Here is a 24,857-nt window from a genome sequence, read left to right on the forward strand (position 1 = left end):
CCAGCAGTTAGCGTAATGGCTATGTCACTGGCCTCCCATGTAGTTGATCGCAGTTTGTGTCCCAGACCCGGTGGCTTAAAACTCACTCCGGGCACGTGTGTGTGCGTGCCCAAGATCCCGAGACGAGAATGGAGGAGAAGGGACTGTGGCGTGGCCATCCCCCCTGGGGGGTGATTTCTCGCTTTCTATCTCTCTGTCTGTCTGGCGAGTGCACAAGCCCTCTGGCAATAAAACTCTAAAAAAAAAAAAAAAAAAAAGAAAGCCTTTGAACTCATGGTTTAGTATTCCATATGAAGCTCTTTAAAAAAATTAATATACTGTCCCTTGGTATCTGTGGGAGACTGGTTCCAGGACTTCCAGGATATTAGCATCCACAGATACCCAAGTTCCTTACATAAAATGGCATAACATTTGCATATAACCAATGTATATCATTCCATATACTTTAAGTTACCTTAGATCCTTATAGTACTTAATACAATGTAAATGCTGTATATATATATATATATTGTTGTTATACTATATTATTTAGGAAAAAATGGCAAAAAAAGCCTGCCCATGTTCAGGACAGACACAATTTTTCTTAATGTTTTTTTATCCACAATTGCTTGAATTTGCAGACATGGGAACTGCGGATACAGAGGCTGAGTGTATATTTGCTTTCCGGAATGAAAATAAAGCTAATCACTGACTGCTAAATATTTGTTTTTATATGTTTATTCTAGCAAACAATAGAAATATTAGAAATTGAGTCCTTACTTGGTATACATTTTTGTCATTTATTGAAAGGGTTTTTCTTTATCATACAAAGCATTTAAAAATAGGTCTTCAATTGAAAGGATAGCACTTGTAGTCTATTTCTGAAAATGGTCAATTTTCTAGCTAATTACCGAACGAGACATGGTCTGCTGAGCGCACTGATCACGAACTCCCTTTGACTCAGAAAAGTCAGGCGGTACATTCCTGTCTGTCTGTCCCCAGGAAATCACTTACAAAGTCAGAATCACGAGCAGTTATCAAAAACCTTAAATGCTAAGTGTGAAAAAAAAAATCTGATTTCGTGAGTATCCGTATCTTCCTGCTTTCTGGAAATGCCTGTCTGCTCACCCATAGCATGCCTGGGAGGATAATGAGCATTAGGGATTTTTAAATTTGGTAGATGTGTTCTTCCACTGAATAATTCATTTAGATCCCCCCGTGACTTTTAAATTAATTATATTTATTTTTATTACATGAATTCTTACATGGGTTCTATTGCCAAATTTTGTTTCTCACATAGCATATAAAACTAAAGTGCTTTTGAATGGCCATCAACTCCTGCCTCTTCGTACGGTATCTTTCCACCTGTTTTGCTGTGTGTATATGTGGGTAGGTGTGTGGGTGTGTGTATGCATTCACATGTTTACAAAAGTATAGATAACAAGTGTAGTTAAATGTATTTTTCATATAGTCCTGTCATTTGAATTTCCTCTTCCATAAATTTCCTATTTATGACATTCAATGAAAAACACACACACATATGTGTGTGTGTGTACATATATAGGGATATTTTGATATATGCATGGTATCTTATGGTATATCACTGTACTTAGAACCTACCAATTTCTTTTTAACTGCTGAATAGATATGCCATAGAGGAGATTTAATAGGTTTTATTTGATTATTCTGTTTTGTGCCTCTTTGCTTATGTATCAAGTTTTTCTAGCATAAAGAGAAGTCGAATGGTTCAATCAAAGGAGATACATATTTTAATTCTAATTTTAGAGGAATTCTGCCAAATTCTCCTTCAAAATGGGCTGTGCCAAATTATTCTATTAGCCATGCATGAAAGTTAATGTATCTCCCACTCTTGCCAATATTTGAGGTTAACAAATTTAAAAATTTTTGCCAAATCGATACAAATCACTGCATAAAATTTGTTTGAATTTTTAGTTCCCTGGGTAACAAGTGCAGTTGAACATATTTTCCATATTGTTATTGGACAGTTGCATTTCCTGCCTAGAAGTTCTTGTTTATAAAATCCAAATGAAGAAATGCCATGATTGTGCTGATATATATTATAGTTTTTTTTAATCTATTTTTTGGCTACATTTTGTGTAAGTATTTTCTTGTTAAATTGAAGTTATTTGTATATCTTGAATCTCTAGGTGTATTATAAATGGTTTCTCCTATTTTATAACTTGTCTTTCAGCTTTAATTGTGCCATATATGAGTAATAAAAAATGTTAAAATTATGACGATTTAAATTTATCAACCTTTTTCTTTATAGCATTGTTAGGCTTTTTAAAAAGTCAAACATACTGTCAATTTTGTTGAAATTTTTATTACACATTTAGATTTTAATCTACAATTAATTTTTGTGAGTGATGGGTGGAAGATAGGGTCTGAATGTTTTTTTTTCTTGAAATGAAAAATCTGTTCCATTATTATTTAGTGAATATTTCATTCCTTCATTGAGAGGAGATAGACCTCCTTAATGTTTGTAGTTCTCATATATACACATGTAATTTTTTTTTTAAATAACTCCTAGAGGAAAGGTATGTTTGCCCCCCAAGTGTGGTCATACCTCAATCCCTTCTCCTCCATTTCTGCATCCTGTCAGGATTTTGCACACACATGCATACTCATCTGGAGTGTTTTTCTAGCTTCTGGGGCAGAGACTTGAACTATGTTTGGTCATGCGAGATCCACCTCCCTTAACCACTACACTCCTTGCAGACCCAATATATGTATTCTTGGCTCTTGAATATTGTCCCATTTATATTTTTTTAATATGCCACTTACAAACATCTAAAATTTAACTATTATTGGCAACAATTATTTATGATCTTCATTACAGTGTTTGAGTGTTTATTATTCTCTAATCTTACTCTTTTTTTTTTTTTTTAAGAGAGTTTCTGCTATACGGCACATGCACTTAATGAAGACACAGAGAGACAGAAAGTGAGAAATCCCCCCTCACCCCACCCCGGGGATGACCATACTGCAATCCCTTCTCCTCCATTATCCTCTTGGGATTTTGGGCACACATGGACATCTGCCTGGTGTATTTCAAGCCACCGAGTCTGAGACTCGAACCATGGTTGGCCATGTGGGAGTCCAGTGACGTAGCCATTATGCCATCTGCTGGTCTCTCTAATATTTCTCTTCTAGTCCATGTAGAAAGCAATGAATAAAACAGGCCAAGTCTCTGCACTTGTGGCTGTTATGGTCTGTATGAGGCAGTGGGGCAGAGAACACCACACAACTGACAGGTATGATACTACTGATTTGCAAGATGTTAAACTTAACAAATTTTGACTTTCCTTGCATAGTGTTGAGGAGTATAGATCCATTTTAGTTATACCAAGTCTATGTATGTTTTTAAACATACTGTCAATTTTGTTGAAATTTTTATTACACATTTAGATTTTAATCTACAATTAATTTTTGTGAGTGATGGGTGGAAGATAGGGTCTGAATGTTTTTTTTTCTTGAAATGAAAAATCTGTTCCATTATTATTTAGTGAATATTTCATTCCTTCATTGAGAGGAGATAGACCTCCTTAATGTTTGTAGTTCTCATATATACACATGTAATTTTTTTTTTAAATAACTCCTAGAGGAAAGGTATGTTTGCCCCCCAAGTGTGGTCATACCTCAATCCCTTCTCCTCCATTTCTGCATCCTGTCAGGATTTTGCACACACATGCATACTCATCTGGAGTGTTTTTCTAGCTTCTGGGGCAGAGACTTGAACTATGTTTGGTCATGCGAGATCCACCTCCCTTAACCACTACACTCCTTGCAGACCCAATATATGTATTCTTGGCTCTTGAATATTGTCCCATTTATATTTTTTTAATATGCCACTTACAAACATCTAAAATTTAACTATTATTGGCAACAATTATTTATGATCTTCATTACAGTGTTTGAGTGTTTATTATTCTCTAATCTTACTCTTTTTTTTTTTTTTTAAGAGAGTTTCTGCTATACGGCACATGCACTTAATGAAGACACAGAGAGACAGAAAGTGAGAAATCCCCCCTCACCCCACCCCGGGGATGACCATACTGCAATCCCTTCTCCTCCATTATCCTCTTGGGATTTTGGGCACACATGGACATCTGCCTGGTGTATTTCAAGCCACCGAGTCTGAGACTCGAACCATGGTTGGCCATGTGGGAGTCCAGTGACGTAGCCATTATGCCATCTGCTGGTCTCTCTAATATTTCTCTTCTAGTCCATGTAGAAAGCAATGAATAAAACAGGCCAAGTCTCTGCACTTGTGGCTGTTATGGTCTGTATGAGGCAGTGGGGCAGAGAACACCACACAACTGACAGGTATGATACTACTGATTTGCAAGATGTTAAACTTAACAAATTTTGACTTTCCTTGCATAGTGTTGAGGAGTATAGATCCATTTTAGTTATACCAAGTCTATGTATGTTTTTCTTCTTTCATTTTGTTTGTTTCAATTGATCCACTTCTAAACTTCACCCCAGAGATGATCAATAAACAAAACTCTGACACTACAAAAAAAATGGCAAATCCTATTCCCTCAAACAATTCAGTATCTATAGGGAGAGATGAATATAAACAATCGAATAGGCAAAAGGAACGATAAATAAATCGGAGGCTTCAAAATAGTACAGCATTAATTTTCAAATTAATAAGATAAACTGTAAAAATCATGCTAATTTGAAGGACCAGGTCATTGCAGTGGGAAAGATTGAGTGAGGCTCTGAATAGAATTATGTAAATGCAATTAAGCGGGCACCAAGGACACAGCGTTCCTCAACAGAGAGCAGAAGTAGAGAAAAAAGGACATGTGTTCTTAGAAAATAAGCTAACGCAGCATAGAGAGGTTTGAGAGGGCTTCACTAAGAAGTTTGCTTTTATGTCATATACATCGAAGGAAATTTTTAAAAAAATCTTCTAAACAGAGGAAGGATATGGTCAATGTTTTCTTTCAATGAACCGATGGTCCTGGAAACCTTGGAGTCAGGACTACTCCAAACAAAAATCTGTCTTCTTCACCACAACTTTCCTTTTAGAATTCTCTCTTCTCCCCAAGGTGCTTAGTGTCCTTGGGCTGACCTTTTCTCTGTAGCAGTGTCCTTTGGTATTTTGGATACTTCAGAAATACTAAGTAAGTACTCTTTTCTACTTCTCAACTCCAAGAAATCATTAAATAGCCTCTGCCCTAAGTACAATGAGTCTAAAGAAAATCTACATGCATAGATTGCATTGGCTGCTATTGAACCTCTCCTGTAAAGTACATTTGCACTGGGACCAGTAGTTAGCGTATGGCTATGTCGCTGAACTCCCACGTAGTCAACTATGGTCTGAGTCCTGGACCCGGTAGCTTAACTCATGCCAGGCGCATGTGCGTGCATGCCCAAGATCCTGAGAAGAGAATGGATGAGAAAAGATTGCAGCATGGCCATCCCCCCTGGGGGGTGATTTCTCGCTTTCTGTCTCTCTGTCTCTCTTTGTCTCTCTGGCAAGCGCACGTGCCCTGTAGCAAAAACCTCTCCAAAAAAAAAAAAAGTGCACATGCCCTGTAGCAAAAACCTCTCCAAAAAAAAAAATACATTTTCACTTATTTATAGTATAATTTGCTGAAGGGGATCAGGACACAGATAACTGTTTACTCATGGGTATCAAAATTCTGGTTTGGGAACCAGCAGTTAGCGTAATGGCTGTGTTGCTAGACTCCCACGTAGTCGACCGCGGTTCGCATCCTGGACCCGGTGGCTTAAAACTCACGCTGGGCGCGTGTGCATGCATGCTCAAGATTCCGAGAGGAGAATGGAGGAGAAGGGATTGTGGCGTGACCATCCCCTCTGGGGGGTGATTTCTCGCTTTCTGTCTCTGTCTCTCTCTGTCTGGTGAGCGCACATGCCCTATAGCAAAAAACAAAAACAAAAACAAAAAAAGAACAAAAAAAAAAAAACCTCTCAAAAAAAAAAACAAAAAGAAAAAAATATTCTGGTTTCTGTTGTAGTTTTTGTCCAGGGAAAGCTTCATGTCCTATGGTAGCCTCTAAGATGACACTCAATGATCCCATATCTGGGTTTTTATTTGTTTCTGTAATCTCCTTTTCTTAAGTATGAGCTGGACTTAGTTACTTGCTTCTCACAAACAAGATACTATGAAAGTGATGATGTCACATCCAAGATATGGCTTCCATCTTGCTGGTTTCTTCTGATTCTTTCCATTAGATGTGGGAGACCCTCCTAATAATCTGCTAGTAATGGTCAAGACACATTTGCACATCTCCCATGTTGTGAACATTTGAAAATACTTAATTCTCAGTTGGGTTTGGAAATTTTCCTTTTAATGGTCACTTAATAAAGATGAACTTTGTGATGTCTCTGATTCCCCATCATCAATATTAGCTTTTCCCTTGGGATAAGGAAAATTATATTACTGATTCAGACTAATAGGAAAGAAATAGTATTTTATCTAGAAGAAGATCATAATGTTTGATTTAATAAATCTTTCTATAGTCAAGTTTCCTGTGTAAAACATGTCATCTCCGGAAACTGAAATGGAAAATGTCAACATTATGTGTTCTGGGCCATGATAAAGAATGAAAAATGAATTATTTCTGTAGTTGTAATAAATACAGACAAGTGGTTTTAAGTAAAAGACAAAACAAACACATCTAAAAAATTGTATAGACTTGTCAATGATTGGGCTTTTTAGGAAGAAAATCTACACATGATAATCCAGCTCATAAAATTATTTTATGAACTGCTCTTTGTTAGTAACAAGCATAGGGCAGCTGCAGTGCATCTTGGAATCTCACAGTATTTCCCACTTGTATTGCTGACAAAGTGAAGTCAGACACCCAGAAATGGTGCAGCAATCTATTCCATAGCAGCTGCGAAAGGCTGGTCAGCCTAAGTAGCCACAAAAGATGATTGAATCAGCAAGGACTATCAAAAGAACACTGCATTCCTGTATGATTTATGTAGCCAGGGCTATCGGTAGCCTGCTCTTATTTCCCTGGAACTCATCCCTACACTAGGAAGGCTGTTTATTGCAAACACCTGTTGCTCTCTGCCTGAAAGCTTTACTTATGACCCACACTCAGGGCAAATAGGAACTGTTGTAGGGAGGATAAGGTTCTGAATGCAAGCTTCAACCAGTGTTGGAATGGAAGTTGGAAGATATACCACATCCCTTGCAGCTCTGTGGGTATAACTGAAATGCATGTTCTACAGTGTCTCCTAGACTTCCCCCACCACATTTAAGCAATCTTCGCTCACTGTGGTAACTGCTTGATAATATAACCTTTACTGTCAGAACCTCCCTTCCTTGTCTAATTTCCCTGTCAGAGTTTATATCAATATTTTTCTGATTTTTATTTTATTTTCTCAGTTCCTCATCAGTTATAACCTTTATTAAATTTGCTTAATAGTCTTTTTGGGGTTATGACATTTGTCTTTAACTTATCACTTTTGACCTTCAATCGATAGCCTCTTAGCATGGAGATTAAGAATCATACAATAGTGTACACCCACTTCCCCTCTTCTAGATTTTATTATTATAAGCCCAACATTAGATTTTTGTTTAAATAATTTTAATAATATCTTTTAAGTTTATTTACTCACAATGTTATCATGCCCAGTTCTCTTGATGAGTGTGTGTGTGTGTGTGTGTGTGTGTTTCTGCATGTGTATGTAGATCTGTATTTCTCTCTGGTATCCTCTTTCTTTTGAACTTTCATTAAGATATCCTGTACTGTGCATCTGCTGCAGGTAAATTCTTTTAGCTTTTGTATATGTGAAAATATTATCATTATTTCCTCTTTGGTTTTGAGAGATAATTTTCTCCCTGTGTGGAATTTAAGTTGATAGGTTTGGGAGAGAAGGGATGAGAATTCAGTGTTTTCAAGGTGGGGCTCCCTTATCTTCCCTCTGGCATTGTTCTGACAAGAAATCTGCTGTCACGGTCATCTTTGTTCCTCTATGCAGAATGTGTCTTTTTTTATGTTGCTGCTTTTAAGATTTTCTTTTTTTAAAAAAAAAATATTTAATTCCACTTGTTATTATTATTTTCAATTTTACCAGACAGAGAGAGAGAAAGAGAGAAAGGGAAAGCAAGAAAGCCAACTGCCAGGTCTGGGACTCGAACCATGGTCAGGCATGTGGGAATCCAGCGCCCTTAACTACCATGCCACCTGCTGGCCCCAAGATTTTCTTTTTATTGCCAATTTTGAGCAATTTTATACTCTGTACCTAGGAGTACTTTCTCCACTTTTTATGTATTCGAAGTTCACTGAGCTTGTTGGCTTTTTTAAAGTATTCATCAAATTGGTTAAAAGGGAGTACTTTCTCCACTTTTTATGTTTTCAAAGTTCACTGAGCTTGTTGACTTTTTTAAAGTATTCATCAAATTGGTTAAAATCTGGGACCAGCAGTTAGTGTAATGGCTATGTCGCTGGACTCCCACGTAGTTGACCGCGGTTCGTGTCCCAAACCCGGTGGCTTAAAACTCACGCCAGGCGCGTGTGCGTGCGTGCCCAAGATCCCGAGAGGAGAATGGAGCAGAATGGATTATGGCGTGGCCATCCTCCCTGGGGGGTGATTTCTCGCTTTCTATCTCTCTGTCTCTCTGTCTGTCTGGCAAGCGCATGCACCCTATAGCAAAACAAAAACAAACAAAAAACAAAACAAAAAAAACCTGTCCAAAAAAAATTGGTTAAAATATCTCTATTTTTTTTTTAAATCGTGTTCCTCCTTTAGAGTCTGTATTCACATTTAAGAATTAGTCTCTAGAAGTTGCTTCACAGCTTTTGATATTTCATTTTGGTTAGATTTTATTGCTACAATCTCAAATTCTCTAATGATTTATTCTGCAATGTTCAATCTGCTAATAACCCTATGCAGCATATTTTTTTTTATTACAGACATTTTTGTCTTTATTTATAGATATTTGATTTGGTCTTTAAAAACCTTTTTATTTCTCTACTTATCTTTTTGAACATATGGAAACTGTGTTTATATCCCATGTGCTGATTCTAATCTCTTTCAGTTCTGGGTTCTTTTTTTTAATTTAATTTTATTTATTATTGTCATAATATTGCTAGTTCTGGATTATTTTCAATTGATTGATTCTTTTCCTTCTTATCATGAATCTTATTTTCCTATTTCTTTTCATGTCTAGTAATGTGTTATTGGATAGCTGAAATAAGTTGCTAAATGGCTTATACTATTATAGATACCCTTTACTTTTATTCTGAAAGAAAATTACAGTTTAATTCTTTAGGGCCATGCTTTTATAATCTGTTAGGTAGAGTCACAGAACATTTAGAGTAGGGTCAATTATTCTCCACTACTGAGTCCACTACTGAGTATCCTCTGAATATTATACACAATGTCTCATGAATTTCCAGTTTGGCTAGTTGGTATAGCCATTATTTCCAGCCTTGTGAGAGTTCATTCTAATCCTTTTGGATGACTATTTCCCCAGCTTCAGGTAACTTCTTTATATGCATGTGCTGATCAGTGCTTTGGTTAATACTCTTGGGAAATAATCTGCCTGTCTCTGGAGTTCTCAGTTTCTTCAGTTTTATCCTTTCCAACACTTTGTAGCCAACTTGTTCTCCCCAGACTCAGTTCTCTGTCCTCAATTCATGGAATCTTCAGAGCTTACCCTGAGATTTACCTTCTCTGTGCCAAGTCATAAAAATATCTTTGAGACCATAGACTGGGGCCACTACAGGACTCATCATTTTGGTTTCATGTCTCTCAGGGATCATGATTTTGCTGTCCAGTGTCTTGAAAACCAGAGTTCAGAGACCAGCAGATGGCATTATGTTTACATCATTGGACTCTCATGTGGTTGACCACAATTCAAGTTCTGGACCCAGCAACTAAAAACTAATGCCATTCTCATGCACATGTGTGCCCAAAATCCCAAGAGGGGAATACAGGAGAGGGGATTGTGACATGGCCATCTCCCCTGGGAGGTGATTTCTCACTTTCTGTCTCTGTATTTCTCTCTCTCTCTTTCTCTCTGGTGAGCACATCTGCCCTATAGCAAAAATCTCTCTTGAAAAGAAAACCATAGTTCATATATTTTCCCAGCATTTTACTGTTTAAGATGGGAAGATAAATATGTTCCCTATTATTCCATTGTTGCTGGAACCACAAGTCCCTGTAATTCCTTTTTCAATTTAATGCATGAGTAAACCACAGGGAGTATACTGCTTATGGTCAGATATATTAACTAGTGAAGTGAATATTCAAACATACATTTTTCAGATTTCAGAACATTCATTCTGTTAAAAAAAAAGTTTTTCTTTATTCATGATAGAGCACAAGAAGAACAAGAGAGAGACAGACCATCCACATGGGATGGTCACACTGCCAGCCCCTTTTTCCAGTCCTCCAGATTGGGAGGATTCTGGGCAATTGCTGGTGTTCCAGCATGTATCAGGCTGACTGGGCTGGGGATTGGAAATGCAGTTGCCATGTGAGATTCGAGTTCTCTCCATTACTGCCACTCCATGGAGCTGGCCAAGAACACTCATTCTTGACCGCTACTCTCTACAGTTTATGTAAATTATATTTTAGTCCTTGCCACCTGGTTAGGACTCCAAAACTGTTACGTATTTTAATAATTATGATAACAAGAAAGCTATTAAATTGAAAGAGATTCACATGGAACCACAAAACTTTTTTTTTTTTAAATATCAGATTACTTACATACAAGTAAGGGATTCTAGACAACATAAAGTAATTACATAAAGAACAAAAGTAATTTATGGGGCCAGCAGGTAGCATGGTGGTTAAGGCCCTGGACACTTTCAGATGGCTGACCACAGTTCAAGTCCTGGCCCTGGGGACTTGTTTTCTCACTTTCTCACACACACACACACACACACACACGCACACACACTCTCTCTCTCGCTCTGTCTCTCTCTGATCAAATTAAAATAAATTATTCTTTGAGAAAAAAGAAAACTATATATTAATTATGTATAATAATAAAATATTGTACTATCTTTGACTGAACTAGTATACAGTGTATTCTTGCTGGGAAGATTCATTTTGTATGCTGCAAAGATGTACAGTGATTAAATGTAAATAAAACAAAAACAGAAGCAAAAAATAGGACATCTTTAACATTTTGTTTTTGAAAGATGTATAAAAAAGGATGTACTGGATGTACTGGACTAGTCTCTCTGATATATATATATATATATATCACATATATATATATATAATATCCACAAAAGGCTGACAAACTCAGCAGTAACATCATCTTACAATCTCTTCTAGCCCTCTGATCCTAATCAATTTTCTCCATTTCTCATGGATTGCAGTAGCTGGTAGGTAATATTCCTCATTTGGCAGCTGAGAAAGCAGTGTTTATTGCAAAACTTGCAGTGAGAAAAAAAAATACTGAAATTGTTCTTTTTTTTCTTCTTCCTGATCTGCATCCATGCAGTTAGAGATTACAATTAATTTGTGTAAAACACTTGACACAGTGCCTGGTACAGAGTAGGGGCTGATGGAACTGGTATCTTACATTTCCATGAACAAAAACTTTTAGACAGTGAAATTGTTACTGATGGCCCAGAGGCAGTGGAGAGCTCCTGGTATTTTGCTTTGGATAGTTTTTATTGCTATGTTTTCAAATTCTCTAACAATTTGTTCTGCAATGTTCAATCTGTTATTAATCCCAGACAGTACATTTTTCATCTCAGACACTGTAGTCTTCATTTCTGGGTGATCAATGTAGTCTTTAAAAATCCTTTCCTTTCTCTGCTTATCTCTACAGGAGAGCACTGTTGCGTGAATCTGGGCTGTGTGCGAAGCCAAGGTTTGGTTCCCCTACCACCCTAAACTGGCTTGGTGCATTGGTATGCACATGTGTTCCTAGCTAACTCAGAGGCTGGGGCAGAGAATCAAGACATGTCAAGACCTTGCTGAAAACATTTCTCTTTAAAAAAAAAATTCTCTAGGGGCCAGTGGTGCAGTAGTAAATCATGATGTTCTGTGAGGCAATCCCACATGGGAAGGTTCTCATTCAAGCCCAGAGATCTCCCTGAGATGCTGGACATGCACTTGGCCATGATCTGGGGCTAGCTGAAGGCAGAGATGGATCAGGGCCTCCAGGTTCTGTTGAGGGTGTTGTTTTTCCCTTTCACACTCTCCCTCACTCTTGTTTCCCGTGCTCTGACTCTATCTAAAACCTTGCATAAAATATTTATATTACTGGCGTAAAGAATAAAGTAGAATTTGGGGAAAAAGAAAAAGAATGAGGGAGGAGAGTGTAGTATGGAAATAAAAGTAATTCTTTCACTTAGATATGGAAGAATGGGTGGAAATTATAGAGAAGACAAAGAGCAGAAGCAGCCATTTTATTTTTTCTCTCCTGTCTGATCCAAATCAAGTTACCAAGATCTACATAGGCCCTAAAATGATGAGCTGTTCAATATGTGTGACTAACTGCCATCTCAAGAATGTTTGGGATAATATCCACAAAAGGCTGACAAACTCAGCAGTAACATCATCTTACAATCTCTTCTAGCCCTCTGATCCTAATCAATTTTCTCCATTTCTCATGGATTGCAGTAGCTGGTAGGTAATATTCCTCATTTGGCAGCTGAGAAAGCAGTGTTTATTGCAAAACTTGCAGTGAGAAAAAAAAATACTGAAATTGTTCTTTTTTTTCTTCTTCCTGATCTGCATCCATGCAGTTAGAGATTACAATTAATTTGTGTAAAACACTTGACACAGTGCCTGGTACAGAGTAGGGGCTGATGGAACTGGTATCTTACATTTCCATGAACAAAAACTTTTAGACAGTGAAATTGTTACTGATGGCCCAGAGGCAGTGGAGAGCTCCTGGTATTTTGCTTTGGATAGTTTTTATTGCTATGTTTTCAAATTCTCTAACAATTTGTTCTGCAATGTTCAATCTGTTATTAATCCCAGACAGTACATTTTTCATCTCAGACACTGTAGTCTTCATTTCTGGGTGATCAATGTAGTCTTTAAAAATCCTTTCCTTTCTCTGCTTATCTCTACAGGAGAGCACTGTTGCGTGAATCTGGGCTGTGTGCGAAGCCAAGGTTTGGTTCCCCTACCACCCTAAACTGGCTTGGTGCATTGGTATGCACATGTGTTCCTAGCTAACTCAGAGGCTGGGGCAGAGAATCAAGACATGTCAAGACCTTGCTGAAAACATTTCTCTTTAAAAAAAAAATTCTCTAGGGGCCAGTGGTGCAGTAGTAAATCATGATGTTCTGTGAGGCAATCCCACATGGGAAGGTTCTCATTCAAGCCCAGAGATCTCCCTGAGATGCTGGACATGCACTTGGCCATGATCTGGGGCTAGCTGAAGGCAGAGATGGATCAGGGCCTCCAGGTTCTGTTGAGGGTGTTGTTTTTCCCTTTCACACTCTCCCTCACTCTTGTTTCCCGTGCTCTGACTCTATCTAAAACCTTGCATAAAATATTTATATTACTGGCGTAAAGAATAAAGTAGAATTTGGGGAAAAAGAAAAAGAATGAGGGAGGAGAGTGTAGTATGGAAATAAAAGTAATTCTTTCACTTAGATATGGAAGAATGGGTGGAAATTATAGAGAAGACAAAGAGCAGAAGCAGCCATTTTATTTTTTCTCTCCTGTCTGATCCAAATCAAGTTACCAAGATCTACATAGGCCCTAAAATGATGAGCTGTTCAATATGTGTGACTAACTGCCATCTCAAGAATGTTTGGGACAGGCTTTATTTTCAAGAGGCTTTTGAGGTTATTGAATTAAGAAGTGAAATATAAAATTGAAAGTTTCAACAGAATTATGGGGAGGGAGGAGAGGTGAATATATTTTAAAGATAGACATTTCAGGATAAATGAGTTGAGCTCAGAGGACAAATGCCCCCTTCACTATCATCTTCCCCCATTGCTTAGTGATTTCATGCTGACTCTAATCACTTCATTCTAAATTGCTTAACCAATGCTTCGATTTTAAGAAAGATTCTTTTTTTTTGTTTATTTAACATTATTGAAACAGGAACTGACTACATACGATATAATTATTTAGTGGAATTTTCACATAATTTATCAGATAATATTATACAGTAAATACAACCTTCCAATTATTTTTCCTTTAAAAAAAAAATCTCCCTTCAAATATCTCATATCACCACCTCCTATGACATTTTTTTTGCCTGAGAGTTGCTTCTTTACAATTGATTAGTTTTGTTTCCAATCACACTGTATTGAATCACTCACATCTGAAGTCTCTTGGTGTTTTCCCCCTCATCTTTCAGACAACAGAAATATGATCATGACAGGTGATGGGTTGTTATCTGCAACTCCCAGGAGAGACAGTTCCTTGGATACTAAATATTTCGACATAGGTCATAGCAATTCATAGTTAGGAAAGAGCTGGAAATAATTGAGTGTCCATTTGTGCAAAATATTTCAGTGGTGGCAGAAATTATTTTGGAAAAATTATATTTTTCCTCCTTCTTATCATTTAATAGAATGCTTTGAAGTGCATACACCCTCTGAGGAGATATGCTCTCTGTCCAATGGGGTTGTTGCTAAAAAGGGCCCTCGCAGACTCTTTTCACCAAACTCATATCGACCCTTTTTCTAGACTCAGTTTTTAATCATATATGTATTTAGTTTTGAATTGGAAAATAAATGGTATCCAGGGCTGAACGACTTAGCAAACAAATGAAGCGTGGAAATTACAAGGACACGTACTGTCTTAAATTGTCTCAAAAACGTGTTTTAATGAGATGGAGATAACAATTAACTTTTTCCAATTATCATTTCTCTAGCTCACCATTCAGTTGCTGACCGTCGAAGTGAGTTCCACAAATTATTCAGGGGTCAACAATTAAATACCGTGACTAGAGTTTTAATCATCTCACTTTTGGTTTTTAGAATAAATTTCAATATTCCTTCAATATGCCTCCTCCCATTTCAAAATATTAGCTCAGAGGACACTGCCTCTCCTCTGCTCTAAAAATTCAGGGAAAACAGTGTATTTTAGAAGTTGAAGGACTCCAGAGAATCTCTTGGATACTTATCTGGATGAGAAGAACTACATCTGGCAGTCTGTGACTGTGGCATCTGAAGTTAGGAGACCTGTATCTGAATCTGGACTCCTCCTTCCCTAGGTGTGGGGCATTAGGCAGATTGATAATCTCTGGTTCATTTTCTACAAAATGAAAGTAGTACTAACTATTTTTAAATGGAGCTATAAGAAGAGTCCAAAAGATTGCCTTGAAAATAAATATCAGCTCCTTCTGTCCTCATGGTAAATGCAGTTCTGGGAGTTTGAGTCTTATTAATGCCAAAGTTAGAGCAGTCAGAATGGTGTCAATGTGGGCAAGTCAGGATTTATGGGCTGTCGTGACATGTGGACCAATTTACATTTATGAGGCATTTTGTCTTTTTTGAGCAGAATTTTTCCCATGAAACTATTATAATTCATTTTAGTATTTCTCAATCCATTACTGTTCTGAAGATAACTGCCTGCCATGGGACATATAGAATATCTAGTGGAATATTTAATGGTTTATCCAAAGTTTAGCCGATTCTTTGACTCTGCTAGCCTATCCTAGTGGCATGCACTAAAATAATACCTTATCCACTAAATCTGTGATATCCAACATTTTAACCTTTAAAGACGCTTCAGTAACATCTGTGGACCCAGTTGTGGTGTCCCACACTGGTAGTTCTTGCTGCTCAGCAGGCTGAGGCCACATGGGAGGCCTGAGTCTGATTCCCAGTCCACCCTAAAATTCAAACATGCTGGAACATTCCTGTAGTCCCAGTTACTTGGGAGAATGACGTAGGCAGATGGCAACACAGTGAGACCCTATCTAAGGAAAATAAAGTAATAATGATTTGTGCACACCAACGTTAAAACATACATGATATATAATGCACTTTTGTAGCAAATACACTTAAGTTTAATATTTTCTTGACATGTCACAAGAGATGGTCTTGCATATTCCTTGGTGCACATTCTGTTTGAGGCATGATGTTTTTCCTGTTGAAACTCCCATCAGTACAGTGCAGTTCATGCCCAAGACTAGCATTACTTTGATATGAGTTGTTATAACTTATATCAAAGGCTATATTGGCAGTATGTATGGTATGACAGATTCTCCTGTTTTCATTTTATAGGTAGCAAACCAGGTTTCTTCACTTTGCTAACAAGAACTAGAGGAAACTGAACTTTGGGCTGACTACCAGCCAATCCATTTGCTAGCTTTATGCTTTTGTAATCAGACATTATGTTCTGTCCTTGGGGATTTGCAAAATTGGCTCGAATCCCCACCATGAGCCCTGTGCAAATTTCCCTGCCCTCTCTAAGATTTACACAAGTTCCATGGAGGGTTTATATCCCCCATGGCTACTTTCCTTTCACATTCTTTGTCTTGTGAAATTCTTTATCTCGTTATGTCTTGCTACACTCCAGGGTTATTTTCTTTCACCTTGGGTCCACCAAGGGGAAAAATGTGGATTGTCAGTAGCAGAGATGATTATTACAGCTGGAGGAGGGGTATTATAGACCAAAACGGAAGAGCAGAGAAGATAATATTACTTATACTGTGATCTTTATTCCTAAATATTCCCCTAAACTTCATTTATTGCTATGCTGAATTTCCTCTTAGATTTCCTTGGTCTTCTACTAGGGCAATTTGCTAATCTCTCTCCTATCCAGTCATCACTATCTTGGGCAGTTTTATTCAAAGAGGTTAATTACAGGATAAGCAAGACCAACATGAGAGCTGTTCAATAGGATGTCCAATAACAGTCGTTGATCCTTATGTCACTATACTGATATGTCACAATCAGCAGTGAAGAGTGATGCAAGCAATTTATTTCTAACAGACTATGAGTCATATTTATTGAGAATGATATAAAATAAGAATGAATTAAAGGTTACTCCCATAAAAATGTCACCTTTACTTCTTGGAGTTATAGTATTAATTCTAGAGCAGGAGAGAGAGTTGTTTAAGTGTGCTGAGAATAGTGCATAAAATTAACATATCCCTGAAAGTATGCCCCCTATGTGAGCATTGACCACCATGAAAGCTTCTGCAAGGAAAGGTTGTGTCTCACTTATTGAGACCAATGGGTCTATAGTGTGAAGCAAGGAGCAAGTAAGATGATTCAGTGGGGAAAAGAGGAAATATTGCAGCTTCTATTGATAATTGCTTTTATCTCATGCATTAAAATTTACCTTTTGTGTGTATGTAATGTACATATGCAACGTTTTAAAATACAGTCATATGTTCTTAGATACCTCTCTCATCAAGAGTGGGTCTATGTCCCCTCCCCTTGAATTCAAATTTACTTACATCTATGGATTTAAGTTTATAGCTAGCCCATTTCTACCATGGATCTCTTGCTATCCATATTACTCCATAGAATGGATAATCCATGTAATCTATATTTTCAGAATACCATTGAATAACTCAAAAATGTCAAGAATGATTCCATAAAAATGGATTACCAGTGCTTACTGGATAACAGCTTTTTAAAATATTTTGGCTATTATAATAAATGATATTCGTACATATTCTTGAAAACAAATATTTATACATAAACTATCCTTTAAGTCCAAAAGCTCACCAAGAATTGTTTGCCCTACACTAAAACAACTATGAATGGAACCAGACTGATTACTCTTTCACTTTTAAAACTTACTGCAGTTGACAAAAGCTATTTACTGACACCATTTTGGCAGATTCTCTCAATGTGATCAGAAAGACTCCTTTGCTTTGTGATAACATTTAGGACATATCTGTTGAGACATATCCCTGGCAGAATGGTAAAATTAGACAACTAGAGTTGTTTAATTTTTGAAAAAATTAGCATGTGTGTTTGATTTTACATTAAGCAATTGTGATACTAAATTGTTTTACCAGACCAGGAGATGGAAGATACTAGTTGATATTCTGACTTTTGAATATTTAAGAAGTTCCAGTTCTTGGGACCAGCAGTTAGCATAATGGCTATATCGCTGGACTCCCACATAGTCAACCGCAGTTCGAGTCCCAGACCTGGTGGCTTAAACGCACGTCGGGCGCATGTGCATGCGTGCCCACGATCCCAAGAGGAGAATGGAGGAGAAGGGATTGCGGCATGGCCATCCCCCCTGGGGGGTGATTTCACGCTTTCTGTCTCTCTGTATCTCTCTGTCTGGTGAGCGCATGCGCCCTATAGCAAAAACCTCTCCCCTTCCCCAAAAAATAGAAGTTCCAGTTCTTTACAATTTTTCCTTTTCTTTTTTCTTTAGTTTGCTACAGGGCATGTGAGCTTGCCAGAGAGAAAGAGAGAGAGAAAGAGAGAAAGTGAGAAAGCACTTCTCCCCAGAGAGTATGGCCCTGCTGGAATTTCTTTGCCTCAATTCTCTACATGGAATTTTAGATATGCACATACATGCCTCTCACAGAGACAGTGAGAAGGAAAGTGAGAGATCACTCCACAGGGAGGATAGTTACACCACAAACCCTTCTTCATTCACCTCCCAGGATCTTGGGCACACATGCACACATGTCTGATGTGAGTTTCAAGCCACCAGGTCTGGGACTTGAACCACTGTTGGCCATGTGAGAGTCCAGCAACATAACCACCACACTATCTACTGGCCCCTCTCCATAATTTTTTAAAATTCTATGTTGTTGATATGTAGGAAGTTAAGTTGTTCCATCACCACTAAAGGTATTAGTATCTACAGAAGATGAACCTCAACCCTAATTGCTCAAAATATTCTTTTTCTAAAGGATATCACTAGTATATCTAAGATATACCAAAAAACTTATGGGAAAATGGAGTTAAAGTATGAGTTTGTTTTGGTACAAAACATTGTTGAAATCCATGCATTTTATTTTTTATGATATGCATTTTTCACCAACTTTTGGAAGACACCTCATATGAGGTTGAGCTGGCTACCTTTTATATTGCTTTTCCCAGTTAACAAAAATGAAAGTGATGCCCACACATTCTCCAATACTGCAGGGTGTTCTTTACATCATCTATTAACAATAGAACATCATGAAACATACACTAATCACTTAGGTCAAAGACTGTAAAGCTATTTTTTTTTTGAGAGGTTTCTGCTATAGGGCGCATGTGCTCACCAGACAGAGAGAGACAGAGAGACAGAAAGCAAGAAATCACCACCCAGGAGGGATGGCCACGCCGCAATCCCTTCTCCTCCATTCTCCTCTTGGGATCTTGGGCACACACGCACACACGCCCGACATGAGTTTAAGCCACCAGGTCTGGGACTCGAACTGCGGTCGACTACATGGGAGTCCAGCAACATAGCCATTACGCTAATTGCTGATCCCTAAAGACTTTAATACATTTTTGATGTGCTAAATTAGTTAATGAAGAGTCTTAACTTTTCAGAGATGCCCACATTTCAGAAATACGCTTCTACAAGCTTCAGATGAGGCCCATTAAAATAGGTTCATCTGTTGAAAAGATTGACTTGTACATTGCAGACACTGAAAAAAAGTTTGAGGTGTTGGTTTTTTGCTACTAGTACTTTATTAACTACTAAATCTTTCCCCAGTGCATCTAGTAAATTTTGTGCTCATATTAGCCTAAAGGGATACATAGCACTAGATCGAATCAATTCTTTAGGGATAGTAGATTCACTACCCAAGAGTTTTTCAATGATAAAAAGTGTGCTCCCCAATAAATAGTTTTCAATTATGTCAATAGTGGTTAGGAAATTGTCTTTGACTACTAGAGTCTCTCTTTTCATATTCTGCAAATTAGTCACTAGTACTTTGGGACAATGATTGAATAGATATGTCTATGATCTGATGGATTTCATCTTAAAACTCTATCACTTTTCATGTGAAGAAACAAATTGAAAATTCATATTCAATACTATATGATAGCTTCATTTCAATGATCTGTTCAGGTTTACCAATGGTGTCCTACATACATTTCCAGGAAGTGCTTAAGTCAGAGTATACTTGAACAACCTCACACCAATTAGCAAAAGTCAACTGGGTTCCTCTCTTCATGATTAAGCATTTAGTTACTTTGTGTTGGTAACATGAAATCAGAAATGAGAAGAATATGTCCTCCACAGAAACTGGCAAATGGTACATATCCGGGTATTATTTGCCCCCACAGTGCTGATTGTTAGATATTTACCAATGCACCAATGATTCCACTGCTTTCTGTGAAAAAAACATTTGGAGGAAGTCCTTATACATGACGTTGTAATTTATGTCACATGACCTTATTAATCTGCATTCTTAATTTTGCTTCTCAGACACTAAGGCAAGTGTTAAAGTAAAATTAATTTTTTAAAAGGTTTAGGAAATAATGGTTTGTGACTAGGGTAATAAGGCAGGAAACAAAGAACAAACAATATGGAAAGTATTATTTATCTAGGTACCATAGTAGGCAACTTCTAAAACTAGTAATTAAAATCTGCAAGGTCACAGAATATAAGATACATATGAAATCTATTATATTTATATACTAACAGTAAATACATGGGCACTGAAACTAAAATTATAGTATCATGAGCCAGTCAGGTGACACAGTGGTCAAAGTGACTGGATCCCACATGGCTAACTATAAGGTTCAAATCCTAGACCAAGTGGTTTGAAAAACACTATGGGGGTGTGTGTGTGTGGGTGTGTGTGTGTGGGTGTGTGTGTGTGGGTGTGTGTGTGTGGGTGTGTGTGTGTGGGTGTGTGTGTGTGTATCGCCAAATCCTGAGAGGAGAATGGAAGAGAAGGGATTATGGCATGGTCATCCTCTCTGGGGTTGCTTTTTCACTTGCCCCTCCCCCATCTCTCTCTGGCAAGTACACACAGCCTATAGCAAATTAAATGTCTTTATATCTATCTGTACACACATATATATAAAATATCATTTGCAATTGCTCAAAAGAAATCTTAAGATTAAATCTAACAATGTACTTGTTTTGTGAGCTGAAACTTCATAGTGTTGATAAGATAAATTTAAGATCTAAATGAATGGAGATAAATACCATGTTCATAGATTGGAAGTGTTGGGACCAGCAGTTGGCATAATGGTTATGTTGCTGGACTCCCATGTAGTTGACTGTGGTTCAAGCCCTTGACCCGGTGGCTTAAACTCACACCTGGCGCATGTACGTGCATGCTCAAGATCCCGAGAGGAGAATGGAGGAGAAGGAATTGTAGCGTGGCCATTCTCCCTGGGGGGTGATTTCTTGCTTTCTGTCTTTCTGGCTAGTGCATGTGCCCTATAGCAAACCTTCCCCCCCAAAACAAACAAACAAAACATAGATTGGGAGTGTCAACCTAGGAAAGATGTCAGCCCTCTCAAAATTATATATAAATTTAACACGATTCCTACAGAAAAAATTCTAATAATTTCTTTTGTCAGTATAGATAAGACTATTCTAAAATACATACAAAAATGCAAAGGACTGGGAGAATCAGTCAAGTTGATTTCAAAAATTTTTACATACATAATCAAGCCTGTGTAATAATAAAAAAAGGGACAGAATCCAGAAAAAGAAGCACACAAATACACCATACTTACTTATTTTAGACAATTTTGCCAAAGCACTCTATGGAGGAAAAAATGCCTTATCCACAGATGATTAGTGGCATTGAAGCAAATGAACATTCTAAGTTCTAGCAAAATGAAAAAGTCTTCATTTTAAGGAATTTCATAACATTAAGAGAATTGTTTTCGAATAGAAAAATTGGCATTGCTGCCTTTAAGAATACCATTAATATAAGAAATTTAAATTGTAAGATATCACATTATATAGAAAAGACAATTCAGAGACAGAATTGTGGCAGATGTTGTGTGTTAACTGTTGTTTCTTTGCCACATGTGCTATATTTGAAAGTTGGAACAGAAAATTTAAAATAAAACATTCTGTGACTAAAAAAAAGATTTCTAATTTCTTTTTACCTTGAATTTTTCTTTCATTTTTTAAAAGATTTTTGCTATAGGGTGTGTATGCTTGCTCAAGAGACAGAGAGAGACAGAGATACAAAAAGAGAGAAATCACCCATCAGGGGAAATGGCTATGCTATATTTCCTTATCCCCTATTCTGCTCTTGAAATTTTGGGTACACACACATATGTGCCTGGCATGAATTTTAAGCCATGGGTTCTGGGACTTGAACTGCGGTCAACTATGTGGGATTCCAGCAACATAATCATTATACCACCTGCTGGTCCCTACCTTGAATTTTTCTAAGAGAAAAAGCGCATCCTAATTTCTAATTCTTTCAATAGCCATTTTTTTTTTTTTTTTGGAGAGGTTTTCGCTATAGGGCATGTGCGCTTGCCAGACAGACAGAGAGAGACATAGAGACAGAAAGCGAGAAATCACCCCCCAGGGGGGATGGTCACACCGCAATCCCTTCTCCTCCATTCTCCTCTCGGGATCTTGGGCACGCACGCACATGCGCCCGGCATGAGTTTTAAGCCACTGGGTCCGGGACACGAACCGCGGTCGACTACGTGGGAGTCCAGCGACATAACCATTACGCTAACTGCTAGTTCCCTCGATAGCCATTTTTAACTTTACGTTATGAGAGTAAGCAATCATCAAGAATTGACTGTCAGTGCCAGATACTTGAATCAAATTCACTTAAGCAAAGAAAGGATTTTTTTTCTTTTCCTGATAATGTAACTGAAATGTCTATTGCTGTATCTGTTTTCATTTATAGCTGAATCATGTATCTCACTCATTGTCTTTCAGATAGGCTCTCCCCTCTGTTAGTTTACCAGCTCTAGTAATAACATGGGAGTCTCTTCTGGGAGTTGGGCCAGAAGAGTGTCAGTGAAGATTCTGACTTGCCTGGCTTGTGTTACATGACTAATCTTAACTCAAATCTTATAGCCAGATGTTTGAGATTCTTTGATTTTTCAGACCTGGATTTCATGTTCTCCAGGTGGAAAAATAAATAATCTCAGCTAAACTATGTAGACTAATTTCTCAAAAGAAAGATTTTTATTACTTTAAGGAGAGAGGGACAATAATTGTGGGTAAGACACAATCTATGTGTAGTTTGAGAATAACAATTTTTATTCAACCATAATGTTAAAAGTACAGAAAACCTTATATTTGGGGAGATCAACTGGAATGCTAGACATAGCCAGTTAACTATTTCATTGCTTTCTGAACTAGTAAAAACTGTCCCCTAGGTGGGTAGTTATTTATGCCTCAATAGATTATAAGTATTCTATTGACTTTGTGACTTTTTTTGTATATAGTGTATTATAAATATTACTTCCTGAATATGAGATTAAATTCATATGATTATAGTTTGAAGATATTTATTCTTATTTCTTTAAACCCATGCTAAGCAAAATTTTTCTTGAAGAACAACAATACCTAAGTGACTGATAATGCAAGAAGGGAATAAACACTACAATTAATTTATTTAAATGGGATAAGATGTAAAGCAAGTAACATGATAACATAATATGATAATACTTCTAGTAATAACTTTGCTGTTGAGTATTCTTAAATATTTCAAAATAGATTTACCTATGCTTTAATAGTTTGGTATCTCTTCTTATGAAATTAGCAAGATAGATAGCATTATGCCAAAACAAGAAAGCTGAAGGTCACTGTCACATTTATACTCGCCACCACATAGCTTTTGTTGTGTTGTATCAGAGATCTTTGTTTGTGTCTCTATCTTACCTGTTTGGATTATGTGGTAGATGTTTCCTATCATTTATTTTTATATTCCCAAGTTTTAGCCATTGCTTAAAGCATATCAGATGACCAAGAAAAAATATTTTTTCAAAATACAATTTAGTTGCCTGTGGTCACAAAGCGAAGTCACATACTGTTGGGATGGAAACAAAATTCTTGGGCTTTTAAATATACCATGTAAAGTGGTCATTAAAATGCACCTACACAGGCCAGTCAGTGGTATGGTCAGTAAGGCAGCTGGATCCCATATGGCTAACTGCGTGGTTCGAGTCTGGGATCCAGTGGCTTGAAAAACATGAGGCATTTATGTGCAGGCATACCCAAAGTCCCAGAAGGAGAATAAAAGAGAAGAAATCTTAGCCATCCTCCCTAGTTGGTGCTTTATCATTTCATTTTCCTTTCATTCTCTGTATCCTTTTCTTTCTCCGGTGAGCATATGTGCCTTGTAGCAAAAAAAAAAAAAGCAACCACATATCAAATTTGTGTGTGTGTGTGTGTGTGTGTGTGTGTGTGTGTGTGTGTATTTCTATTTTTGTTTTTAATTTGCTGAGAGAGACTGGGGGGTGGGGCAATGAGAATGTACTTGCCATGGGAATTGATCACACTGTAATCCCTTCCCCTCCCTTATCATTCCCTTTGGGGTCTTGGGCATATATGTGTTTTTCAAGCTTTTGGGTCTGGGACTCTAGCCACATTGTTGGCTATTTGGGATTCAGCCACCTAAATAAGTACATTGGCTGGCCCACATGTTTTTAGATAAGTGAACACAATAATCTTGAGTGGTCTAGTGATGCAATTAAAGAATATATGAATCAAGGGTCCCAGCAGGAAGTACTCTCAAACTAAATAATCAATGAAGGTTAATAAAGGGACTATGACAAAGGTTAGGTAAGAAAACGAGGGATGTTGCAGGATGCTGGGCTCAGTAATAACATTGAAGAGCTATTCCCACTCCTTTATCTGAAGAAGTAAGGAAAAGTGATTCTGAGAGCCATGGAGGGAGGTGCAAAGGGAACTTGACAATAGATGGAAACAGCACACTCACTGAGATTGATCCAGAAGGCATGGAGCCAGGATAACAGATACTCTGATCTTTACTTTACTTCCATCCTCCCTTCTCATCCTGATCTACCCCATGACTGAAGCCAACCAGAAGACAA

At 37.5% G+C, this 24,857-nt stretch overlaps 1 long non-coding RNA gene across 1 annotated transcript in view; it reads right to left on the reverse strand.

Annotated features, from left to right (window-relative positions):
• The window catches only part of LOC102479229 (uncharacterized), a 122,400-nt gene that overhangs the window by 71,325 nt on the left and 26,218 nt on the right, over positions 1-24,857 (reverse strand). The gene's annotated exons all lie outside the window — the stretch shown is intronic.

Source organism: Tupaia chinensis, unplaced genomic scaffold (assembly GCF_000334495.1).
Source record: "Tupaia chinensis unplaced genomic scaffold, TupChi_1.0 Scaffold000633_1, whole genome shotgun sequence".
Lineage (NCBI taxonomy): Eukaryota > Metazoa > Chordata > Mammalia > Scandentia > Tupaiidae > Tupaia > Tupaia belangeri.